Below are 19,599 nucleotides of genomic sequence, written 5' to 3' on the forward strand. Positions count from 1 at the left end.
AGGTCAAGGACCATCCTGCTAAAAGATGAAAGGGTCAACCAGGAAATTAAGGAAGAATTAAAAAGATTCATGGAAACTAATGAGAATGAAGATACAACCGTTCAAAATCTTTGGGATGCAGCAAAAGCAGTCCTAAGGGGGAAATACATCACAATACAAGCATCCATTCAAAAACTGGAAAGAACTCAAATACAAAAGCTAACCTTACACATAAAGGAGCTAGAGAAAAAACAGCAAATAGATCCTACACCCAGGAGAAGAAGAGAGTTAATAAAGATTCGAGCAGAACTCAACGAAATCGAGACCAGAAGAACTGTGGAACAGATCAACAGAACCAGGAGTTGGTTCTTTGAAAGAATTAATAAGATAGATAAACCATTAGCCAGCCTTATTAAAAAGAAGAGAGAGAAGACTCAAATTGATAAAATCATGAATGAGAAAGGAGAGATCACTACCAACACCAAGGAAATACAAACGATTTTAAAAACATATTATGAACAGCTATATGCCAATAAATTAGGCAATCTAGAAGAAATGGACGCATTCCTGGAAAGCCACAAACTACCAAAACTGGAACAGGAAGAAATAGAAAACCTGAACAGGCCAATAACTAGGGAGGAAATTGAAGCAGTCATAAAAAACCTCCCAAGACACAAAAGTCCAGGGCCAGATGGCTTCCCAGGGGAATTCTATCAAACGTTTAAAGAAGAAACCATACCTATTCTCCTAAAGCTGTTTGGAAAGATAGAAAGAGATGGAGTACTTCCAAATTTGTTCTATGAGGCCAGCATCACCTTAATTCTAAAACCAGACAAAGACCCCACCAAAAAGGAGAATTACAGACCAATATCCCTGATGAACATGGATGCAAAAATTCTCAACAAGATACTAGCCAATAGCATCCAACAATACATTAAGAAAATTATTCACCATGACCAAGTAGGATTTATCCCCGGGACACAAGGCTGGTTCAACACCCGTAAAACAATCAATGTGATTCATCATATCAGCAAGAGAAAAACCAAGAACCGTATTATCCTCTCATTAGATGCAGAGAAAGCATTTGACAAAATACAGCATCCATTCCTGATCAAAACTCTTCAGAGTGTAGGGATAGAGGGAACATTCCTCAACATCTTAAAAGCCATCTACGAAAAGCCCACAGCAAATATCATTGTCAATGGGGAAGCACTGGGAGCCTTTCCCCTAAGATCAGGAACAAGACAGGGATGTCCACTCTCACCACTGCTATTCAACATAGTACTGGAAGTCCTAGCCTCAGCAATCAGACAACAAAAAGACATTCAAGGCATTCAAATTGGCAAAGAAGAAATCAAACTCTTCCTCTTCACCGATGACATGATACTCTACATAGAAAACCCAAAAGTCTCCACCCCAAGATTGCTAGAACTCATACAGCAATTTGGTAGCGTGGCAGGATACAAAATCAATGCCCAGAAATCAATGGCATTTCTATACACTAACAATGAGACTGAAGAAAGAGAAATTAAGGAGTCAATCCCATTTACAATTGCACCCAAAAGCATAAGATACCTAGGAATAAACCTAACCAAAGAGGTAAAGGATCTATACCCTAAAAACTATAGAACACTTCTGAAAGAAATTGAGGAAGACACAAAGAGATGGAAAAATATTCCATGCTCATGGATTGGAAGAATTAATATTGTGAAAATGTCAATGTTACTCACGGCAATATACACGTTTAATGCAATCCCTATCAAAATACCATGGACTTTCTTCAGAGAGTTAGAACAAATTATTTTAAGATTTGTGTGGAATCAGAAAAGACCCCGAATAGCCAGGGGAATTTTAAAAAAGAAAACCATATCTGGGGGCATCACAATGCCAGATTTCAGGTTGTACTACAAAGCTGTGGTCATCAAGACAGTGTGGTACTGGCACAAAAACAGACACATAGATCAGTGGAACAGAATAGAGAACCCAGAAGTGGACCCTCAACTTTATGGTCAACTAATATTTGATAAAGGAGGAAAGACTATCCATTGGAAGAAAGACAGTCTCTTCAATAAGTGATGCTGGGAAAATTGGACAGCCACGTGCAGAAGAATGAAACTAGACCACTCTCTTGCACCATACACAAAGATACACTCAAAATGGATGAAAGATCTAAATGTGAGACAAGATTCCATCAAAATCCTAGAGAAGAACACAGGCAACACCCTTTTTTAACTTGGTCACAGTAACTTCTTGCAAGATACATCCACGAAGGCAAAAGAAACAAAAGCAAAAATGAACTATTGGGACTTCATCAAGATAAGAAGCTTTTGCACAGCAAAGGATACAGTCAACAAAACTAAAAGACAACCTACAGAATGGGAGAAGATATTTGCAAATGACATATCAGATAAAGGGCTAGTTTCCAAGATCTATAAAGAACTTAATTAAACTCAACACCAAAGAAACAAACAATCCAATCATGAAATGGGCAAAAGACATGAAGAAAAATCTCACAGAGGAAGACATAGACATGGCCAACATGCACATGAGAAAATGCTCTGCATCACTTGCCATCAAGGAAATACAAATCAAAACCACAATGAGATACCACCTCACACCAGTGAGAATGGGGAAAATTAACAAGGCAGGAAACAACAAATGTTGGAGAGGATGCGGAGAAAAGGGAACCCTCATACACTGTTGGTGGGAATGTGAACTGGTGCAGCCACTCTGGAAAACTGTGTGGAGGTTCCTCAAAGAGTTAAAAATAGACCTGCCCTACCACCCAGCAATTGCACTGTTGGGGATTTACCCCAAAGATACAAATGCAATGAAACGCCGGGACACCTGCACCCCGATGTTTATAGCAGCAATGGCCACGATAGCCAAACTGTGGAAGGAGCCTCGGTGTCCAACGAAAGATGAATGGATAAAGAAGATGTGGTTTATGTATACAATGGAATATTACTCAGCCATTAGAAATGACAAATACCCACCATTTGCTTCAACGTGGATGGAACTGGAGGCTATTATGCTGAGTGAAGTAAGTCAATCGGAGAAGGACAAACATTGTATGTTCTCATTCATTTGGGGAATATAAATAATAGTGAAAGGGAATATAAGGGAAGGGAGAAGAAATGTGTGGGAAATATCAGAAAGGGAGACAGAACATAAAGACTCCTAACTCTGGGAAACGAACTAGGGGTGGTAGAAGGGGAGGAGGGTGGAGGGTGTGAGTGAATGGGTGACGGGCACTGGGGGTTATTCTGTATGTTGGTAAATTGAACACCAATAAAAAATAAATTAAAAAAAAAGAAAAAAAGTATATACCTTAAATGTTGTCATTATTAAAAAAATATCAAAAATAAAGTTCTCTTTTAAGATTAGAAAAACAAGAGCAATAAAGTAAACTAGAAGAAATTAGGAAGAAGGAATGAATCAAGATTAGAACTAAAATGAAAGTAATAGAAAAGAAGTAGAAAGTACAAATAAGGTGCACCTGGGTGGTTTAGTCAGTTAAGCATCTGCCTTGGGCTCTGGTCATGGTCCTGGGGTCCTGGGATGGAGCCCTACTCAGTGGGGAGCCTGCTTCTCCCTCTTCCATTCCCCTGCTTGTGCTTTCTCTTTCTATCAAATAAATAAATAAAATCCTAAAAAAGAGAGAGAGAGAGAGAAAGTACAAATAAGTATAAAAGTCCTCCTCTGCACTGACCTGATTAAGAAAAAAATAAACAAAAAGTAGATAAAATTATGAATTCTGTAGAAAATGACAAATAGAAGAGAAATTAAAAGTATAGTAAGAGAAACTTATGGCAACAACTGGAAACCTAAGGAAAATAGGTGATTTCGTAGTAAAAATACAGATTACCAAAATGGATCCTGAAATGAAAATATAAACAGACCATCTAGCACAGAAATACTTAAAATCATACTTAAAAACCTTACAATGGAATGAATCACTAAATTCTATTCCTCAAACTAATACTGCACTATATGTTAACTAACTTGAATTTAAATAAAATATTGAAAGAATAAAAAAGAAAAATTGGGGGAAAAAATCCAAACATTGCATTGGAAAAGACCCCAGGATTACATAAGTTCAGAACTAAGTGTTAGTTGGCCTTTAGAAATCATGATATTATTTTAAATGGTTAAAGCCCAGAGAAAAAGAAAATGGGACCATATTTATTTTAAGAGAAAAAAAAATGAGACTCTTTTCAGCAAAACTTGACATTGTTGGCATATTTCATCTAATCTGTCAATGATTGTAAAATTCACATTATTTTGTGTACCACTAAAAAATACTTTCTTAGCACTTACAGTTTGTATTTTAAATTTATGGAAAGCAGTGGCTTAGTCTTATTTTAAAAAAATTATCTTCTATCATTCTTGTGCATTCATTAAAAAAGAAGAAGCCAGGGCATTTGGGTGGCTCAGTGGTTGAGCATCTATCTGCCTTCAGCTCAGATCAGATCGTGATCCCAGGGTCCTGGGATCGAGTCCCACATCAGGCTCCCAGCAGGGAGCGTGTTTCTCCCTCTGCCTGTGTCTGCTTCTCTCTCTGAGACTCTCATGAATAAATGAATAAAATCATTTTTTAACAAAAAGAAAAAGCCATATTTCATACTCATACTCAAGCTCTTTGAATCATTTTCAGTTCAGATCTCCTGGTATCTGTTTTTTTTCCATACAATATTGTCCTCCATACCATCAAAAGTAATAGCAATGCTACCTTTCCCAAAAGGAGGTCCATTATTGTGTCTGGGTTTGGCTGTGTTTTTTTTTTTTTTCTTTCCAAATGTGGACATTCCCTTGGTGTTCACAAATTTAATGCCATAGCTGTCTTACTCTTGCTTCAGGTGTCAGTGGAAGGTTTCAGACAAGTTCACACAGGCATAGGTGCAGGCAATGACAGCTGTGACTTAGGCCTGGCTGCCAGCAATTGTCAGCCACATCCTTATTTCCAAGATACTAAAATACAAAAAATATATATATCTCACCAACTCAGTGAAGAAGAGTAGTACAAAACCAGAAAACTACACACTACACACTAAGCTCACATATGGAATACAGGTGGAAACATTCTAGATAAGGTATTAGCAACCAGAACCCTGCACTGTCTCAAAAGAACAATGACTCAACACTAGACCCTCAATTCTGAGCAGCAGTTGGGTAATTAACAGGAAGAGAAACTGAGCGAATATAGTCAAGCCATGACTAGCACAGTGCTGGTATCACATTTTTAGAAAAACAGTACTTGACCATAAGTACAATCTTAGTTCAGTCGTTTAGCATCTGTGTAACTCAGACCGTACGTGGGTCTCAGCATCCTCAAGTAAAGGAGAACATGCATGCCCAGGGTCCTTTTAAGCTCTGATGTCCTGGGCGCCCATGGGTCTAGGACACTGTATCATCCACCAGGAATCCATCCCGGGTTTTGTGTGGAGCTCTATGCAAGTCAAACCCTTGGTTACTCAGGTAGAAAACTGGTCACACTGCCCAATAAATCCTCGTGCTCTTTAATTTCACACAACAGTGCAGAGTCTAATCACAACTCGGATGGAAATAAAAAATTACCGGGCTCCCCTCCCCAACTTATTCCAGACAAACATGCATGTCCTGGCTCCTCTCTGAACCCCCCATAAAAGCCTCCATAGGCCTGTGCTTCAGGGAGAGTCACAAGACAAACAAAGCATTGCATTTGCTTTTACTGCCACCTCAGAGCTCTGTCACACATTCACTCTCTCCTCCTGCAGCTCGCTCTCCTCCTCTTGATACTTCATTCCTTTAAAATTCCTTACTTTTCATTGTGGAAAAATGGACATAACTTATAACTTGCCATTTTAATCATTTTTAAATGTACAGTTCAGTAACATTAAATTAAATAAACATTCACCTTGTTATACAACCTATTTACTAATTATTCATTAAAAACATAACCATATGCCCTTAGTAACAAATTCAAATAGCACCTAAAAGTATCAAATGAAAAATGAGAGTCTCCCAGTCATTCATTTCAAAAGAAATCACTCTTAAGTTTCTTTTGGATCCTTCCAGAAACATTTTTAATTTATATGTCTATATATATATATATATATATATATAAATATTTTTAAAGTATTTACTATATATAGTATTTATTAAAGTATTTATATATGTATATATTAAATATACATACTATACATAAATACATATATATGTATATAGTAAATACTTTAAAATATTTATACAAGCAATTTCTTATTTTTAGAGATTTGAGCACATTGTGCTGCCCCTTGCTTTCTTCACTTAACAAAATAATCTTGGAGCTGTTTCTGTGTCAACTCATACAGCTCTACCTCAATCTCGTTGTTTTAAATATAAGATTAGAAGACAACTGATTTAGCCAGTATCCTATTGATAGTATTATGTTGTTTCTAGTTTTTTGTTGCTGTTGTTTTTCTCATTACTGTTGGTTTTGCTATTACAAATAATGCTGCAATAACCATCCTTGTATATATAGCTTGTCATATATTAGCTGCTATATCTGTCATCTTCATTCCTAACTGTGGAACTGCAGGATCAAAGGGGATAAGCATGTAACTGGTTTATTTTAAAGCCTCTCTTCTTGATACGGTATAAACAAGAAGTAGCTTTGTTCTACCAATCTTCACTTTTAACTATGTTACACTGAATACATGTCAGGCTCTTAAGGGTATCTTGAGAAGATTCCATAACTTTCCAGTCCATTTAAAACTTCAAAGCTGATTCAAAGCTCTCCCCTTCCCTTGAGAGACTTGGGGAGCTCCTTCAATGATAGAAATGGAATGGAGGCTGGGGGAAAAGGTAAACACTTCTTGACTTTAAACATATCGTTGGGTGTCCTGCTTTCTCTGACCTACCCAAGCAGATGGTTGATGTGATCTGTGTGGCAGCCATCAAAATTTTTATTTCTTTGAAGGGGTCTGGTGAGGCCTCCCTTTCTGTTGCACACTTCCCCTGACATAATAGATGATCTGGCTGAATTGTCAGCCTTCTATTCATTCTCCATCTTAGCTTCTAACACTGGAGCACTGGGGTCCTTCATTCAACAGCTGTTGCTCCCTTAATGGGTAATCTTCTTGGATGGGGTACTGGCAAGATAATTCAAGCACAGTTACTTTCTAAGGGTCCTCCCAATCCATAGGACAGCCAAATGTCCTTGCCACACCAGATCATGAAAAGCCGGCAGCTATATACATTCTCTAACATTTTTTCCCATATTAGGTAGACACAGAGGAAGACAGACTTGTATATGCCTAAGCAGACTTCCATTAGGGAATGAAATGTCTATATCTCTTTCTTGCCAGTGTTCCTAATTTCTATTAATGATTCTCTTGGCATACCCATTCACTTGGATTCAGGGAAGAGAAAGCACCATTCTTCCCTCACCCAAAGAAGGGTAAAATCTCTCACCATGATCACTGTAGTCTTTTTTCACAAGACCACCACTTCCTTTCTTCCATTCCTCCTCACTTTTCTTAAATTGACTCAGAATGTTGCTGGGGGGTTGGTGGTGGTGGTGGTAGTGCCAGTTTCCCTTCCTTCCAGAAGCCCTACAGAGGTACTTGACCCCATCTCAAGGTGATCAGTTGATGGTTCTCTTGAAAATGTATACATGTCTAGTTTTCTTACCTAATGTCTTATGGTGTCAGCTTTGAGTTTTAACTGCAATTTAGAAACAGATGAAGCCCCTCTCAATTGCTTGTTGCATGCATTTAGCTGCTTAAAAATTACTCTCCAAAAAGTAATGCCATCAACAGCATATGGGAATGCCTGGTTTGCCCAAGCCCTCTCTAACTCTCCCTTAACATTTTTTAAGACTAAACTTTCCAACAGAACCAAACCTCTCAGCTTTTTTTGGTCTTCTACAAAAGGAGGAAGAAAAAGAAACCAGATTAAAAAGGCAGAACACCAATCCTTTTACTATCATGTATTTCCTGTGTAGATATTGGACTAATTTTTTAAAAGATTTATTTATCTCTATATTTGAGGGAGAAAGCGCTGCAGACTTCAGAGCAGACTCTGAATCGAGCATGGAGCCTGACATGGGACTCAATCCCACAACCCTAAAATCACGACCTGAGCCAAAACCAAGAGTCAAATGTTTAAACAACTGTGCCACACAGGTGTTTCAATGTTGTACTATTTTGTGTGGATTTGCTTGACCTCTAATAATTAGCTACAGAATAATGTCTTGGTTCTGCCAGCCTGAAAGCAGGTACTACCAGAAACCAGTGTACCTGTTGTGAATACAGGGCCTGAAGGCAGAGGAGAAACCATCAGTCCTTGAGGCCAATATTAACATACTTAGGAAGAGACTCCAAGTGAAGTATATAATAAAAAAAAATTGGCTGTCCTTTGTTCCCAAGTCCTGGGAGGTAATATCTAAATCCTTAGAATTTTTGGAGTGATACAAGAGTCTTTGTGGTCAGCCCCTCAGACCATACCTGATAGTTAATATTGACAAGGTGATTGACAGTGGGCCCCTATATTGTTCATGCTAATGAAATGGCTCAAGATGGAGACTAGTTATGCCAGAAAGATCAGCCATGTGATTAGACAGTTGGGGTCTTAAGGGATCTGATAACAGTTCAACCTCCACGAAGAGGAGGGATCTGGAGATTGAGTTCAGCTCCATGGATGATAATTCAATCACGCCTATATAATGAAATCCCAATAAAAACTCTAGACACAAAAGCTCAGGTAAGTTTTCCTCTGCTTTGTGTATTGTCACACATTTATGAGCAATGTGTCTTTGAAGATAATGGAAGTTTTGCTCTTCAGACCCTCCTGACCTGCCTAACTCCTTCCTTTGGCTGATTTTGTTCTGTATCCTTTTGCTATAATAAAACTGTAATTGTAAGTACAGCATTTTCTTGAATTCTCTGTCTACCTAAAAATATTATCAAACCTGAGAGGACAGTGGAACCCCTAAATTTGCAGTCAGCAGGTGAGAATTTGGCTTGGGAACCCCCGAACTTGCAGCCAGTATCTAAAGTAAAGGCAATCTTGTGGACACCTGTGCCCCTAGCCCATGGAGTTCGGCTTAACTCTGGGTAGTTGGTGTCAGAACTCCTTATAGGGAGACAGAATCTCTAGGCAAAAGTTTGAACGATGAAGTCCAGTCACCCTTACTCTTGTGGAGAATCTTTTTCCATGACACAAAGAGTTAAGAAAATTAGAGGTGCCAGGGTGGCTCAGTCGGTTAAGCATCTGTCTTTCGATCAGGTCATAATCCCAGGGTCCTGCTCAGTAGGGAGTCTGCTTCTTCCTCTGCCCCTCCCCCTACTTGTGCTCTCTCTTGTCTCTCTCTCAAATAAATAAACAAAATTCTTTTTTTCAAAGATTTTACTTGTTTATTCATGAGAGACACAGAGAGAGAGCGGTAAGAGACATAGGCAGAGGGAGAAGCAGTCTCCCTGGAGGGAGCCTGATGTGGGACTTAATCCCAGGACCCTGGGATCACAACCTGAGCCGAAGGCAGACACTGAACCACTGAGCCACCCAGGTGCCCCAACAAAATCTTTTTTTTTTAAAGAATTAAGAGAATTAATTTCCATCAGTTCTTCTGCTCATTATTGAAGAATCAAACAGCCCTGGGGCTTAGCAAATAGATTGCGCACCTGCAATGTCCTATCCTCTTTGCTCCAAAGACTTGGCTCAATGGACTACTTCTATAAGCCAAAGGAAAAGAACAGTAGGTTCATCAGGGACGATAAGTTATTCAACTTTGTGTCCCTCACTGAGAACATACAACAGTTCTTCCCTATTATAGTTATTCAAAATAATAGTAGTAATAATAATAATAATAATTTAATAAAACTCAGGAAGGTCCACATATGGTAGCCAAAGGGCTTGAGAATCATCCAGCTTATGGGTTAAAAAAGAATAGACCACACCAAAACAATGAAGACTGAAAGGAGATGTGATAAAAGTTTATGAAACAATGAAGGGTGTGGATGAGGTAACCAGAGAGTGCTTACTCTGTTAAATTTCATAGTATTTAAATCTTGAAGCCGGAAAATTTAATACAAGAAATAAACATAATGAGTAATAGACTAAGAAAATCAATTACTCAGAGAAATCGTGCAATTTGAAAATATCAAAAGGGTTTAGAGGAAACTCAAGAAGGACCAACCAAAATAGATTATTTCCTAAGAAAAAATAAAAATTTAGAAGATTTATCATAACTTTTTGGGGTCATGGAGCAGAGCCAAGCATTCCCATGATATGTGCTTAGGATTCACTCCAAAAGTAGAGCCCTCATCTGAGGGGATAATGGAGATGACTCAGTCTTATCTCCCAAAGGGAGGGGACCCATTACCTCAGATCCTGGCTTAGCCTGCTTAGAATTTTCTAGGGCTCATTCAGTTGCCCAGTCATGCTGAACTCTCTGTCCTGCCCTCAAATGTTGGTTTATATACCCCCAAAAAAATCATTTCAGTCCTCCCTGCTGAGTCCCTGACAAACTTTCATTTCAATTAGCATTCTCACATACTCTGGTGGGAAGGTATACTGGACAAATTTTGGCAATTTGTCATTATTTACTGAGGAATCCAGCTCCAGGCCAAAATCCTATGTACGATATTCCCAATTATAGGAAATTACAAGACTTTGCCTGGTTGGTCTCATGAGGAGAAGCTGCCCTCCCCACACCAGACTTGCACTGCCAAAGCACTACAATTTTCTGCTGAGAGTTGCAGTTGAAGACTCAGCCCTCCTTCTCTCCACCCCAACCAGCCATGCTCATGCCCAAGTCTATATTCCTAAATCAAATGCCTCCATTTAGAGCCCTCTTTATTGGGCTTGGCTGAGATACTGTCCTTCACTTTGACTCAGTACCTTTCCATTACTGCCTCTTCCCTTTCTCTCCTTCCCCCTGGCCCAAAGGTCCATAAAGAGGTGGGAGCCTTCTGTTCAGGTCTTCTTGACAGTGAGATGATTCCTCTCACGTGTACTGCATTCACCTGAAAAGTTTTTAAAATATGTACATTAACAAGCTAAATGCCAAACAATAATGATTATGCAAATAAATGTTGGTGCATCTATCAGATATAATACTACGTACATGTTAAAAATGATAATAGAAATATATGAAAATGTGCTTATTGTTCAAAACAGCATATACTCTGTGTTTGTATAAATGTAAAAAAAGTATGCAGTCAGAATAATTACCAATGGTCATTTCCATTACATTCCCAATAGTTACCTCTGGATGGTGAGGTTATCACATGGTTGACTTCCTTGCCTATCTGTATTTTCTAATCTAGGACAACAATATATCATTTCTTTAATAAGAAAAACAATAAAAATTATTATTCTTAATATGCATACTCCTTGAATGAACAATTCTAAATCAAGGAATTCATCTAAAGAATATAATTTTAAGTGTGCAAGCAAAGATGTAGCTAAGTAATATTTATTGAAAGTTGTGTAGAATAGTGAAAATCTAGAAACAACTCAATTTATAGTGCTAGGAGATTAGGAAAATGAATATTAGTACACTCATAGGTTATAATATGAGGCAGTTAAATATTTAATGAAAAGAAGTTTGTAATATATAATATTACGGTGTACTTCCATATCTTTTGATCCAGTAAATTCCATTTCTAGGAAATACTAGCACAAAGAAACAAGTATAAATATCTTGATTGTGTCAGTGCCCTGAAAAATTAGAAGCTACACAAATTTTATAAATGGAAAATGCTAAAACAAATAATGGTACCTTCGTGTAATGAGCTGTTAAAGAAACTGTTAACAAGAATGAAATGAAATCCTATGACCTAACATGAAAATCATTATGATATATTCTTAAGTGAAGACATATCTATCTGGAGGTATTATAAAGTACATTCTAAATTTATATTTCTATATTACTTCAATAGCTTTACAACAAACATCTGTAAGTTTTATAGCAGAAAAAATGTAAAAACATATTTAATCTAATAAATTATATGTGTATGTGAAAGTATCATATGGACAGCAAAAAGTCTGAGAGAATATCAAAATGTTAGCAGCAGTTATTTCTGGGTGATGTGCTTAGGGCTGATTTTTATTTTGCTATTCTTGCTATTCAATATTTTTTGAGATTTTTACAATAGATATGTGACTTTATAATTAAAAAGTTAAAATTACTTTAAATTTTAGGACTTTCATTTTCGTTCTTAATGGTCCCAAATGCCCTGCCCAGGGCTTGCCTACAAGCCATTGCCTCGTGGAAATGCAGTGCCTCACAAACAGAGGCAGCATAGTTAAAGACAAAGAAGCCCATTCACAAAGAACACATATTTTATGATTCCATTCATAAGGAATCCCAGAATAGTAAAATCTATATATAAAGTAGATTAGTGGTTGCTTAGGGCTGAAGGGTGATGGGGAGGGGAAATAAGGACTAGGAGGTGATAGCTAAAGGGTGTGAGGGTTCTTCCATTTTTTTACTGAAATATTTTCTTGTATGTTTTATGTCACTTATGTTAGTGAATATATGCTACAGTGGTTTAAGAGAATTTTAGATTTCCAGAAAGCTTGGCAACTGTCAGAGCCATGCTGCTTCATTATTCCCATTTTCTAAATAAGGAAACGTGCTGGAGAACAAGTAGTGTGTTGATTACACGGCTCACAACTAGAGGCAAGAAGCCTGTCTGTCACCCCAACCTATGCTCTCTCTGCACGTAACCTTTCATTGAAGGTTGAAGATGGGTTAGAAATCCTTTCCTCTAGAGGGCTTTATGATGTCCCCCCTTATAAAAAAAAATGTGGCAAAATATACAAAACAAAATTTACCACTTTAACCTTTTGTTGTTGTTGTTTAAAGAGAGAGTGTGTGAGAGGGGTAACTGGGTGGGAAGGGAGAGGGGCAGAAGGAAGAGAGAGAACCTTAGACTCTGTGCTGAGCTTGGAGTCTGATGCAGGGTTCAGTCCCTTGATCCTGAGATCATGACCCCAGCTGAAAACAAGAGTCAGTTGTTTAACTGACTGAGTCACTCAGGCACCCCTCACTTTAAGCATTTTTAAGTTATACAGTTCTGTAGCATTCAGCACACTCACATTTTTGTGCAACCATCACCACCCTCCCTCTCTCAAAACTTCTTCGTCTTCCCCAATTGAAACTCAATGCCCATTCAACAATAACTCTTCATTCTTCTTCCGTCTTCCCCACAACCCCTGGCAACTACCATTCTACCTCTATGAATCTGACTGCTCCAGGTCCACCATATAAGTGGAATCATATCATATTTATCATTTTGTAACTGGCTTATTCACTTAGCGTGATGTCTTCAAGGTTCATCCATTTTGTATCAAGAGTCAAACTGTCATCCTTTAATAAGGCTGATTAATATTCTATTGTTTGTATACACCATATTTTGTTTATCTATTCCTGGTGATGGACAACACTTGAGTTCCTTTTACCTGCTGTGAGTAATGCTGCTATGAACATAAGTATACAAGTATCTGTTCAAGCCCCTGATTTCAATGCTTTTGGGCAGAAGCAAAGAACTGGAATCATATGGTAATTCCACATTTCATTCTCACCAGATGGAGTTTCTTTCCAAGATAATAGAATTACCTTAAAATTGGTGATAGTTGCTCATATCTGTGAATATACTAAAAATTACTGAATTGTAAACTTTCAATGGGTGAATTGTGTGTTATTTGAATAAATTAACATACCTGTTCTTTTTTATTTTTTAAAAAAGATTTTATCTATTTATTCATGAGAGACACAGAGAGAGAGAGAGGCAGACACACAGGCAGAGGGAGAAGCAGGCTCCATGCAGGGAGCCCAATGTGGGACTTGATTCCCGGTCTCCAGGATCACGCCCTGGACTGAAGGTGGCGCTAAACCACTGAGCCACTGGGGCTGCCCACCTGTTCTTTTTTAAAGCAAAAAAGATACTTGCTTAAGAGTGCTAAGGCTGAGCCCGTCTCAACTTTCATCCCCAAAAAGGGCTGGACAACCAGCAAGCTTCCCAACCTCAAAGGACTGGCAGTTTACGTCAACTGTGTTGGATCTGGAAATCTAGTTTCGGGGAGTCTGGTGCTTATTAAAACTCTCCCTCTGGCTGCGTGGGGCCACAGTGCATTAAACATTGGGTGACTAAAGTGGGTTGGAGAATGTCCTTTTTATTAATTTAATTATTCTTAATACAATGTTTACTTTTGTTTCCCACAGGTGTTCCCCTCTATATCTTGTTCCTGCCTGTCCCATGGAACTCATTGTCTAACAAGTGAGGCCTAGGAAACAGGTTCCCTGCTAAGACTCATAATGGCAACACTTTCCATTGGCCTCCCATCACCCCAGCAAGCACCAACAAAAGATGTCTCTTACCTTTTAAATGCTGGTTGGGGGTTGAAAAGTTAACCTACGAGTCATTTAGGTACATGACTGTAACATGAAAAAAAACCTTTTACAATAATCTACTAATTACTGTGACTCAGTCCCTCTGGTTCATACAAGACCAGTATCCACACATGTAAGGACCAGAAATCTTCCCACTCACTTTATAGGAAGTTGTTTAATTTGTGTTCCTGAGACAGTTCTTACCCATTGTGTTACTAGAATTCCTCTGCTGTTCTTGGTCAAAGATGATACTGCTGCTGTTTTTACTTCTTAGGATGGATTTCTCAAGTTGGCATCATCTTTTTTTTAGGTATCCTTCTAGTGTTCATATGAATATTCACTTTATCTCTCTGAATTTCTTTCTTCATTTTTAAAATAAAAAGCTTGGGCAGCCTGGGTGGCTCAGCGGTTTAGTGCTGCCTTCAGTCCAGGGCCTGATCCTGGAGACCTGGGGATCAAGTCCCACGTCAGGCTCCTTGCATGGAGCCTGCTTCTCCCTCTACCTCTGTCTCTGCCTCTCTCTCTCTCTCTCTCTCTCTCTCTCTGTGTATATCTCTCATGAATAAACAAAATCTTTTAAAAAATGAATAAATAAAAATAAAATAAAAAGCTTTACTAGTTTTGATATTCTGTGATTATATACCAAGTAAATTATAGAGGAAAGTATTTTTTAAGATTTATTTATTTATTTTAGAGGGAGAGGGAGGGAGGGAATGTACAGAGGCAGAGGCAGAGGGAGAGAGAAACTCAAGTAGACTCCATGCTGAACACAGAGCCCAACACAGGGCTCAATCTCAGGACCTGAGATCATGACTTGAGCTGAAACCAAGAGCGGGACACTTAACTGACTGTGCCACCCAGGTGCCCCTAGAGGAAAGTATTTATTTGAGGGACATTTTTCTTCTCTTAAGTTCTTTAGCCTCTATTGGGACCCTTTTTTTCCTACCGAGGGTCACAGACACTTAACCATTAGGCTCTATTGGTCGGCCTGAGTTTTTTATGGCATGTAGATTAAAGATCACAGCCTAGATTAGAAGCCAAAATAAGCTTCAGACTCCTTCTTCCCAAATTAAACTTAACCACTTAAGCATAAGTAAAACTTGTATAACCATAGGCTATCTACAGAAATAAGGTCTGCTTTAACTAGTCTACCGTACAAAGAAATGAAGAATGCATATCTCCTATGGGCAGCATCATCCCAAAAGAAAGCCAAGCAAGGACTAGGCCATATGAATGCAATCTTTTTTTAAAACAATAATCATACAAACCATTCTACCTCCACCAAGAGACAACAGGTGAGAAGTGAAAGTAAGAAGGACTGCAGCCTTCTCCCTAACACTTCCAAGAAAGCAGAAGGACTATGTTTTGGGCCAAGGTAAGAAAACATGGAAAGGAAGAGGTTGGTATCTCTTACTCTTGATAAATATTTGTTGAAAAAATAATAACAGAAGAATAAATGCCATTCTGACAACAATCCATTGTTAGAATGTAGCATTCACAAACTACCCACAGCCTTCCAGGTATAAGCGCAAGGTGGAGCCAGCCTTTGGAGGCCAATTGAGGCCAGGCAGGGAGGATCTCAAGAACGTGAGCTGGGCGCTGAGTCTCAATGGCTGATGCTACTAGTTGATTAAAAAGGATAAGGCCTGGGGATTCTAGTGACTTCCACGTCAATTTCAAGGTGAAAATTCTGGAGCCTTATTTTAAGTTCCAGATGAAGCAAATGAAAGGAGAGTTAAGACAAGGAACCAGGAAAGTGAAGAAAGGAGGTTACCTTTTTCATGAGAAGGATTAGCATGGGTGACAGGAAAAAGGGATCTTTAGGTCTTTACCTAGAGTTCTACTGCTAATTCCAGTTCATTGACTCAATGTTCTGGGTTTCAGCTAATAAATGAGGGAGTCTATAGCACGAATAATGGCTCTGCCTTTCCCAAAACACACCTGCCAGTCCACTGCAGGGGTGTCCTTCCTTCTGATCTACCTTGAATTCCCTCACTCCAATTAAGTAGAGTCATTAATGTCACAAAAAATTCTAGCAGAAATTTAATTTTCAGAAAGTTTCCATTAAAACATGCATGGATGTGTTCTCTAGCCCTCTTCAAGGTACCTGCAGTAATACCTCAATTTATAATTCAGCTGTATGCCTAAGTAATTCTAGGTAATGAGATATCCCACAAGTTACCCAGAGTCATCTTAAGATTCAAATTTAAAAATTCCCCTAAATCTTGTGAACCGGAAGTTCACTTTAATTCAACATTCATTGGTGGAAGAAGAAAAGTATTAAATATGATAAAATTATTCAATAAAAAGCAACATCAATTATTCTGAACATGGAAAGTATTAAGCCATTTCTGTTAAAATCAGTCATGATACAAGAAATTTCCCATCGTTGTTCATCATTGTTTTGTAGTTCCTGGAAAATGTGATAAGATGAGAAAACAATGTTAAATTATTACAAATACTGTGATGATATTTAATTACTTGTTTTTGATATGATTGTTTATCTAGAATTTTCAAAAGACTATTAAAAAACACAGTGGAGTTAAAATACAGTTGGGTAAGATGAGTAGACATCAAATAAATTTTAAACCTAATTCTTTTCTCTACAAAGGTCAACTAAGTAGGGGAAATATTCCTCTCAAAATAGTGACAAAACTATAAAATATTTAGTAATAAGTTAACTAGAATGGAGGAAACACTTCCATGATAGTAGTAAAGGACCTCCAAAAATCCACACCTTTATAAAACAACAAGAACACTAACAAAAAATTATCAAAATCAACTTTTTCATAACTTTGGAAGCTAATCAAAAGCCTACAACAATCTGAAGAATATTTATTCAAATAAAATGGCTGAATCTTGATAAGAACAACAAACTTTCTGGCATTTTAACTTGCCCTAGTCCTATTTGCCTCACTATAGTTCTGCAGTAGACTGAAAAACCAACAGCCTTACAACTATAGTAGCTGTGGAAAGCAGCAGACTAGCAAGCACTGGAGGAAGCATAATGCAGTTGGAACTCTCCCAAAAGCACCATCCAAACAAACTGTCATTATGTGACCATCTGGTAGCTCCCAGAAAAAGCCTCATTCATAAGGCTTATCTTTATCTGACCTGACTCAGACCTTGATCACTGAGAGAATCTTTAACCCCAGGGTGTTTGTCAAAAACAATCAGTGACAATTTTTTAACATTACAGCCACTTGACACAGCAATACGAGTTGGGGAAAACAAGAGGCCAGCCAAAAAAACTAAAATGAAAAATCTGAAGAATGAGATGCTTGTAGGGGGGATTTGAAAAGTTTGGACATGTCTCTAGAGATGCAGAAGGCCAAATATATATGAAGCTGTGTGCATACCCATAAAAGACCTGAGAAGACCCTACTCTTTCACCTCTGGATGACTTGGAGGCTCTGAAAAGCAGGAAGTGAAGGCTAAATCAGAGTTGTAAACTGCTGGAGCATTAAAGTCTTGCCACACACACACACATGCAGTTCTATGCACAGGATGGAAAACTTATTGTTTCAAAGTAGTTAAGGATATCTATGTTCAATCATTAGCTAACTACTAAGCTAACTGAGCAGAAACCTCAGTAGCAACACAAGCCTAAGAACACAGACTTTACAAAATAAGTCCAAGAAAGTCACTAAACAAGCAAACAACTGCTATAGCTACAACAACAAAATAACAAAAAATAAACAACAAACCTTGAAGTTGGTGAAGGAAACCAGATTTGCAGAGTTGTCACAGTATACAGTTTAAATTGCCCTATTTTCAACAAAAAAAAAGTATAAGACACACAAAGAAATAAAGTATGACCCATACACAGGGGGATAAAAAGCACTCAATAAAAGCTGTCCCAGATTTTGAACTTACTAGACAAAGGTTTCAAGTCAGCTATCATAAATATGTTCAAAGAATAAAAGGAAATTATATGTAAAGAATTGAAAGAAAGAATGAGAATAAGGGTCTCATAAAATAGAGAATATGAACAAAGAAATTATAAAAAAGAACCAAGTAAGAAGTTCCAGAATTGAAAATTATAATAATTCAAATAACATATTCACTAGAGAAGCTTAACAAATTTAACAGGTAGAAGAATCTGCAAACTTGAAAATAGATCAATTGAGATAATCCAGTCTGAAAAACAAAAAGAAGGAGAAAAAAATGAACAAAGCTTCAAAGACTTTGTGTGACACCATCAAGTGTACCAACATAAGCATAATGGGAATCTCAGAAGAAGAAGACAGGGAAAGGGCAAAAACAATATTTGAAGAAATAATAGCTTAAAACTTCCCAAATTTGGGGTGCCTGGGTGGCTCAGCAGTTGAGGGTCTGCCTTTGGCTCAGGGTGCGATCCTGGAGTTCTGGGATCGAGTCCCATGTCAGGATTCCTTCATGGAGCCTGCTTCTCCCTCTGCCTATGTCTCTGCCTTTCTCTCTCTCTCTCTCTCTCTGTCTCTCATGAATAAATAAAATCTTAAAAAAAAAACTTCCCAAATTTGATGAAAAGCATTAATCTACACATTCAAGAAGCTCAACACACTCCAAGTACAACACACATGAAGCAATCCATACTCAAACATACAGTCAAACTGTGGAAAAGTGGAGATTCTTAAAAGCAAAAAGAGAAAAAAAAATGGTTCTTCAAATACAAGGAATCAACAAGATTAACAGATGACTTTTCACCGGAAACTACAGATGTTAGAAGGCAGTGGGATGACACATTCAAAGTCCTGAAAGGAAAAACTGTCAACCAAGAATTTTGTATCTAGTAATCATGTCCTTCAAAAGTGAAGGAGAAATTCAGTCATTCCAAGAAAACAAACCCAAAGATTTTGTGGTTTGCAGATCTGCCCCACAAATAATGTTAAAGGGAGTCATGAAGGCTAAAATAAAAGGATACTAGACAGTAACCAGAATCCACATGAAGAAATAAAGAGCACTGATAAACTTCATAGGTAAATGTATAAAACAGTATAAACATAGCTCTTTTAAAAACATTTGTAACTCTTTGAAGGACATATAGCAGTTATTAATTATAAAATACAATTAATATATACAATTAATCATAAAATACAAATAATATTTGTGTGAAAACAATAGCACCAAGGAGAGAGGAGGGAATGGAGCTGTACTGGAGCAAAATTTTGTATGCTATGAAAATGAAATTGGTATTACTCCAAATAGATTATTTTAAATTCAGATGTTAATTACAATGCTCAGAGTAACCACTAAGAAAATAATTAAATATATAA

The sequence above is a fragment of the Canis lupus genome, chromosome 35 (genome assembly GCF_048164855.1).
Source record: "Canis lupus baileyi chromosome 35, mCanLup2.hap1, whole genome shotgun sequence".
Taxonomy (NCBI): domain Eukaryota; kingdom Metazoa; phylum Chordata; class Mammalia; order Carnivora; family Canidae; genus Canis; species Canis lupus.